This window comes from Vicugna pacos, chromosome 33 (genome assembly GCF_048564905.1).
Source record: "Vicugna pacos chromosome 33, VicPac4, whole genome shotgun sequence".
Taxonomy (NCBI): domain Eukaryota; kingdom Metazoa; phylum Chordata; class Mammalia; order Artiodactyla; family Camelidae; genus Vicugna; species Vicugna pacos.
The window spans coordinates 16961496-16969280 of NC_133019.1; the positions used below are offsets into that span (position 1 = coordinate 16961496).

General features: G+C 40.2%; 1 long non-coding RNA gene across 1 annotated transcript in view; it reads left to right on the plus strand.

The window, feature by feature from the left end:
- The window catches only part of LOC116279384 (uncharacterized), a 32569-nt gene that overhangs the window by 20442 nt on the left and 4342 nt on the right, over positions 1 to 7785 (plus strand). The window contains exon 5 of the long non-coding RNA XR_012066588.1: positions 1488 to 1615. This is a non-coding gene — a long non-coding RNA (uncharacterized lncRNA). The remainder of the gene's footprint in view (positions 1 to 1487; positions 1616 to 7785) is intronic.

Here is a 7785-nt window from a genome sequence, read left to right on the forward strand (position 1 = left end):
AAATTCAGTTCGTGGGAAATTCTACAGACAATCAACCTGGCATTTTTGATGCAAGAAATTGCCAGGGGAAAAAAGGTATGGAAGAGGAGCCTATAGATTAAAGCACAAAAAGGCACGTCCCTCAGTTGCAATGTGTCTTGTCTGGACACAAATGGAGAAGCTGAAAATATTTACAAGACAATAAGATGTGTGAACACTGATCAGCTATTGATGGGATTAAGGAATTACTGGTAATTTTTGCCTTTGGTAATTGTATTATGGTCATGCATACAGAATAAAAAGAATCTTTATTTCGTAAAGACGCATACTGTAAGATTTACAGGTGAAATGATATGCCTGGAATTTACTTCAAAATAAGCTGGGGTGAATGAGTAGCGGGTACCGTTTTTGATGAAACAAGACTGTGTGTGGCAAGAAAGCAAAAAATATGGGTTGTGTTGGTTCATGTGTTCATTTTGGCCACTTTAAAGCAATGTAATGCAGGGCACAAGCCACCTTCACTGGGCCTTGTTTTCTGCTGAGGTGCTTGTGTACAACAAGCCGTTCTCAGTTCTCCAGCCCCCAGTTTTCTTTGGGCCTTTGAGAGAGCAGGAGTTGGTAGCTTTGGTTGCAGTTGGAACTAATATGCATAGCCGTTTACGGTGTACAGTCACTGAGACATATAACTGTGTATACAAGACGGTGAGTATATTTCATCTGTTTTTCAAGGAGAATGTTACAGTTTTATTAAGGTGATACATTTCATATGGATAAACATTATCTCATATTATTCTGTTAAGAACAATATGGGTTTTTTTTTAATTGAAGTATAGTCAGTTTCCACTGTCGTGTCAATTTCTGGCGTACAGCATGTTTCAGTCATACATGTACATACATTGATCTAAGGAGAAGATCAGTATGTTTTAAAGTTAAAATTAAAAGCTTGGTATTTGCCATTTAACTATATGTTTATTTTTGTATATCTAAATAAATGCTGAGATGGAATACTAAAATTGTTAAGCAAAGGGAGCTTACGGATGATGAAGAAGAGGAAATTAGGTGTTTGACAAGAGCACTGAGCTTCAAGTATTTAGTCTGCTCTGAACAAAAAATAGTACAAAGTTATTCTGTGCCTCATTAGCAGAGATTCCAGGGGTCACTAAACTAACGGAAGAGTCTGTTGACATTTTGTGAATTTTTTTGGCCACAAAACTAAATAACTTTAAACACAGCTTTAAACAAAAGTCTATTTCTGAAAAGGCTTCTAATACTAATAAGTTCCTAATCCTTACTGTTTCTTGCCAGCAGTTTCTTACATTTAGGCACCTGTGATTTATGCTCCCGTCTTGTGTCTTCTGACAGTTTTTTTATATTGACTTTTACAAGTTAAGTCCCCAGATTTCTAATAAGAAAACTGCTCAGATTTCTTTTAGAACCAAATTATTTTTGAGGTTTCTCAGACAGCTGCTGGATAGCACCAAAGATTTACTTTCTCATTTTGTTAAAAGGAGGGGTGTTAGAAATCATTGGGAACTCTTGGTATTCTCTGTACTGTGGGAGCTGTTTGCGAAGCCTGCGGGGGGCAGACAAGCTGCAGATCAACCTTCCCTGGGTCAACTGCATACAAGGCAGACAGGTAAGATGTTATTAATACTAAAATGAACGTGTTTCAGCAACTATGTTGTCTTCAGGATGGATAGACCGTACTGATGGTCATGTGCAAAGAGCAGTGTGGTAACTGTCAACAAAATGTATTCCCCTGTATCAGTTAGTTAGCATACACACTAAATGGGCTAAATTAAAAAGCCTGGAGATCTGTCAATGCCCTAATTCCTTACAAAATATTTATGCATTATGTCTCACTTGTCTTTTCGTAGGTACCGTTAGTTTCTATAGTACAGTAACCCTAGCCATTCAATCTTCTCATCAATATATGCTTTTTTTTGTCCCTTTTCCTTTACAATTGCCTAAAGGCTCCTGCAGTTACACTATAGACCAGTAATGGAGTCTTCTAGAAGAAACATTAAAAGAATCATCACTTCAGGGAAGGCCTGAAGCAGGTCCTCTTCACTGCTGACACTAAATGAATTAGATTCGCAGGTGGTGGCTTTCCAGAAGCTGATGTCACCACCAAGCACATGGCTGGATGATGTGACTGAGGCTTTCCAGGACTTTTCTCTAGTTTAAAAGCAGATGAATTTATGACAGTAGACGGACAATTATACCAAGATTGCAAAACAAGAAATTAATTATCTAGGACTGAAAGAAATTAAGATGAAAAATTTGCTTATGGCTAATGTTCTATATTCTATTAGGCAAGTAAGAACACTCCTGTCCAACCTGATTTGTCACTAATTCTCTATTTAACGAGCTAACTCTGTACAAAGTGGAACAAAACACTCTCTAAATGGTGTCTTATTGCAACTGGTCTCTCAGAGTTCAGAAAAAAAATTCATAAAAGATCTTAGGAAATGGATTATAAGCTAATAAATCAAGAGGAAAATCTAAGAAAAATGACTTTTTAAACTCACAAACATTTTATTTATTTAAAAAATTGAAATGTAATTGACATACAACATTAGTTTCAGATGTACAACACAATGGTTCAGTATTTGTGTATATTGTGAAATGATCACTAAGAAAAATGATTCTGAGGAAAAGAGTAACACATACTAATTGACTTCGCCTGTAAAACTACACAGCAATGATTACTATTCTGCAAAGTGCCATTTATTGCTTCCCTTTGCTTTTTCATGATCATGTCATTACTTACATAGGTTCAAAACAAATCTGTCTTTTTCCTACTGGGATATGATTGGATAAAAAAAAAATTGTAACAGAGACCATGCCAAAAATGTCATTCAAAAACCAGCCTCATTTAATGAGGTACAAGAAGCTCACTATTACGAAACAAAGACTACACTTCAATATGTGGAAACAGTGCCTACAAAATCCTCCCAGAAAACTGACCTTGTACCTGCTCTGTGGCGAGGGAAGTCTCAGCCTTGCAGGTAATACAGAATGCTGCTTCCTGCAGCCCAGGATACCGGCAGACTTGGAGTCTCAGAGAAAGGAGAACACCCCAGCTATACAGCTACTGCAGGTAAAGCTTGGAAGAGGCAAACTGGATGCCTTTTGTTCCTGGGCATAGAAAGTCCAGGTGGATGACAGCGATTTAAATACTCCTGAAACGCTGGTGTGATCAAAGAATGCTAGGGGCTTTATGAAGCCTCCAGACAGATGCTAAGTCTTCAAGCATTAGTATCACATGATGTTCGTTTTTTTTTTTTTAAACCACACAATGAAGAAATCTTTGCATATTCCTCAACACCTCCTGGGGCTCCTGTGTAAGTTAAAACTAGCCAAATAGGAAAAACCCACCATGTTAATGATATGAATTAGAAAATTGTTCAACAAACCTGTATGGTCAAGTCTGTCTTCAGGGGCAGGAACTGGCAAAGCAAGCAGGAATGATACTTGCCCTGCTGCCCTCTTGGTTAGCACATCAGGTACCACTGTCACAACCACCCCCCACCCCCAACCCCAAACAAACAAAAAAGAAACACTGGACATTTGGCATCCCTGAATAAACTAAAAATAAAAGGCAGGCACATTCTGTATAACACCAGCCTCTGAATGAAGACTCGCGCCCTCCGGGTAAGATGCTAACAACCTAATAAAAACCGCCCTATTCCTGACTTTTGCAATATTGCTGTCTACAGATCAGCAACAACCCTCGTGACATGATAATCCTGTGAGGAATAAACTGACTGTAAGCTTGGCAACTTCTCATTTTTCCCTCTAAATACCTGCTGTGTTCTTTGTTTGGAGAACCCCGTTGTTCTGACCGATGGTCCCCCTTGCAAAATAGTGAAAGTAAAAAGTCTTTTCTTCACGGTTCTGCGTCTTGGTTCTCCTTTCACAATCGGTAATTGTTGATGCTGGGCCAAAGGTACTTCAGGTCCTCTGACTCTCCTCTCTCATTTTGTGTCTGTCCTTAAATCTGCATAGCAAAAAAAAATTAAAATAATATAGAGCGACTCTATATACAGGATTGAAGAGAGATTGTTGGTCCTTTCCACGCTTCGTCTCATTTTAGCTAGTTTCCAAACTTGAAGGCTACTTGGAAGCTGTGTTCAATTTTTAAGCACATGCTTCTGGTAGAAATGACAAACCATCACAGTGATGGCCCTGGAGCTGGCAGCCTGGAACCAAGGAAAGCTATCTTTGTGGTTGTGAAGCTGGTGTTTTCTGGCCTCACTAGTGAGGTTAGGTTCCTGAATGTCAAACAAGAATGAAAAGGAGCCAGAGTTTCCGTATTACTTGCTGTGTTCAGTGTGCATGTCAAAAATCCATCCAAAAGCTATGGCAACTGAAAAATATTTGTTTTAATCAGTGTTTGGGAAACAAATGCTGGTATTTGGCTTCTTCAGCCTTGCTATTGGCAGACCCCATTCACAGTAAAGTCCTAGAGCACTCGTGTTGTTTTTTAAAGTCCCATATGGACTTCCTCTGGAAAACCTCTTAGCACACTTCGACATTTTTTGTTTCCTGGAGGTTCCTTTGGATTTGTCTGGCTCTGGTATCATGATCATTTACTATATTTCCCCTTGAAATATAGAAAGAACATACTTGTTACATTTTGTCATTTGTATATTGGACAAGTATCTATTGATCACCTACTGTGTACAAGGCTTCATTCTTGGCACTCTGGAAAGATATGAAAATCAATCAGATAAATATTGTGATCTGAAGGTACTTTCAGCCCAATCAGGAAGACAAGTGGTGACTCAGGCATTGAACTAGGTGCTGGGATGCAGACGTGAACATACAAAGTTCCTGACTCCATGTTGCTCCACGTAATTGGGATAGATTGAGTACGGAGGTCAGAGAAGGCCTTATGGAGAGAATAACTTTAAAGATGGAGTCATAAAGGACAAATTAGAGTTAGCCAGATTAAATGGAGTGGGATGGAAGGTGTCTTTTAAGGAGAGGGAACAGCAAATATGAGTAGGGGTCCTGGATAGGAAAAGGGCTGGTGGTGTTTCTTTGCAGGTCTACAATTCCAATCTGTCATGGGTCTCAAAGTGGACTGGACTCAGTCTAGAGACAGCATCATGGGAACCAAATAATTGTGGTCTTGTACATAAACAAGACTAGTAATGATATGTAATGAAATAAATATGCAGACCAGAATGCCCATGACCCAAGTATTTCTCTCCCCGTTGACAGATCTATGGGGAAAACGTAGTTATGCTAATTGAGGTTGCTCTGTAATCCTGACATCAGCACTGGACGTGTGCTGCCTGATTCAGTCTGTGAGTGCTGGTGCATGCGTCTCTGCATTATGGATGGAACTACCACTGGGGGTAGGTTAGCTGCATTTCAGGGCTTTGTCTCTTAAGTTGTGTTGCACATCCCACCTTGATCTCCATATTTTTCTCTGTGACTATTTCCTTTCTCTTCTTGGTGCTGGCCATTCAGGTTATGATTGTCATTTTCTTTTTATATATCCAGTCGATTGCGAAGTTTCTTATTAATCCTGCTGCCTTAAGTTCTCATGAATCTACCTATTTCTTTTAATTCCTACTGTCTCTGTAATCTCTTGCCTTTGTTATGAACGTTAACCTCCTAAGGGGTCACGCTGCCCCTCAGTTTTGTTTTCCTCCAATCTCTTCTTTAAACTATGGCCAGGATGAACTTTCTAAAGTAAAAATCTGATCATGTGATATTCCTTTTAAAAACCCTTGACTCTGTCCCCATAGCCTTTGGGATTAAATCAGTTAGGGTCTTGATAGGAATTTACCCCAGATGGTTTGATGGAAGAGAGTTAAATGAAAGAATTACTTGCAAATGAACAGATAGGGTTAAGGAAGCAAACAAGGGATGGGAAGGCACCCAGAGTATAGCCGCAGGAGGAAGCTGTTACCCCTCCCAGGGCTGAAGGGACAAGAAGGTGCAGAGTTATTGGTTTGCAGTGAGAGCTAGGGGTGGGCGGCAACTGGTGGAACTTTAACTGCAGAGGGCACAAGTACCACTGTAGATAAGACACCGAAGCAAGAAGGGAGTGGGGAGGAAATGTCACGATCCTTCCTCCCTCCTGCCCACAGATGACCCACTGAAGATCCCCATTGTCCAAATTGGGAAAGCGGCTGGCAAGGAGCTGGGGTGATGCAGCCTGCAGTGGTCAGCTTGCTGGGGCACAGGGGGAGAACATGGATCTGGGCTGGGTCGGGGTGAGATAATGGCAAATGATGAATAATCAGCACAGGGATTCATAAAAATAGTATCTAGCTTGCTAAACAGTTTTATTACGAGGCTTAAATAAAGAGACATTTGTGAAAATAGGTTCTTAGTGTATTTACAGAGTGGGTGCTCAGTGAATTACTATCCTATCCTGTTATGAATCCGAGCCCCTGGAAGAGACTGGAGATCAGCTGAATGGTTATTAAACTAGTTCTAGTGTTCTCTCCGCGCCACTTTATTATTATTACTTCCTATAAGGAGAAACTCAGTGGGGTGTCTGAGCCTCTCCCTTATACCCCAAAAGAAGAACTTTCTTTCTTTCTTTCTTTTTAACATTTTTTATTGATTTATAATCATTTTACAACGTTGTATCAAATTCCAGTGTAGAGCACAATTTTTCAGTTATACGTGAACATGTGTATATTCATTGTCACATTTCTTTCTCATCAGAACTGGAAACCTGTGATTCTTTTCCCCTCTCCTTCTTTTTATTTAAAAAAATTTTTTTAATGGTAACTTTCAAACATACATAAAAATAGAATAATACAGTGAACCTCCCTGTGTCTCTCACTCACAATAAGAAACTACCAACCGTGTGCTAATCTTGTTTCATTCACTCCTCTTTTTTCTTGTTGACATATTTTTAAACAAATCCTAGAAATTAGTTCATTTTACTGTACATCTCTTTAACCCATAAGTCCTTTCATCTTTCACAAAACCACTGTGCAATTATTACTTCTAATGAAAACAGAGAAAATCTTTAATTTTATCTAATGCTCAGTCCATTTTCAATTTTTTTCAGCTGTCTCAAGATGTGGTTAGTTGGTTTATTTCAGCAACTAAACAAGGCCCCAATGTCTATAATTCCTTTTCATTAAAATTCCAGTCCAAGGTATTACCTCGCAGGTACTTCTGTGTTCTCCTATGTCCTGTCTATGATGCACCCAGAAGAGGCAGCTCCAAATTCCCCGAGCTGCCAGCAGCCCTCCAGCCCTCCCAGTGGGGCTGAGTCTCTACCTTGAGTCTGGGGAAGGGATGATCTGGGGTGAGTTATCTGCCAAGTGTGACAACTTGCAAGGCTGTCCATACCAGCTCAATTATTGAAGACTCTTTTATTCACTGCCTCCGGGGTAGCGCTGGGGGTGAAATGGCATAGGGTGGGGGGCTGGGGGCAATTCCTCAGCCTTGATCCTACCTAGCTGATTTTGACCTTTAACAAAATTGGCTGTTACAGAGTCTAGATCTACCACCAAGCCCCTTTTGCCCCCTTTCCTTTCCCAGCTGTTATCCAAGGAAAATGGCTAAAATTCATGCACTGAGATAAAAGGGATATTACAGATTATTAAATCCAACCTTCCAACCCCGGGAGGCCCCCTCTGGTAAGAACTAACACCTTTACAGCATGTGGCTGAGGCTCAAAACCGCAGGGTTCCAAATTCTGTCCCCTTTAGGGAGTCATGTGGCCTCTGTGCGAGCTTGGTTGGAGAACGAAGACCTTACAATTCTCATTGTTAGCGAGTATCCTGCTGTGTTTCACTGAACTCCCCCTCTCCGCTGGGA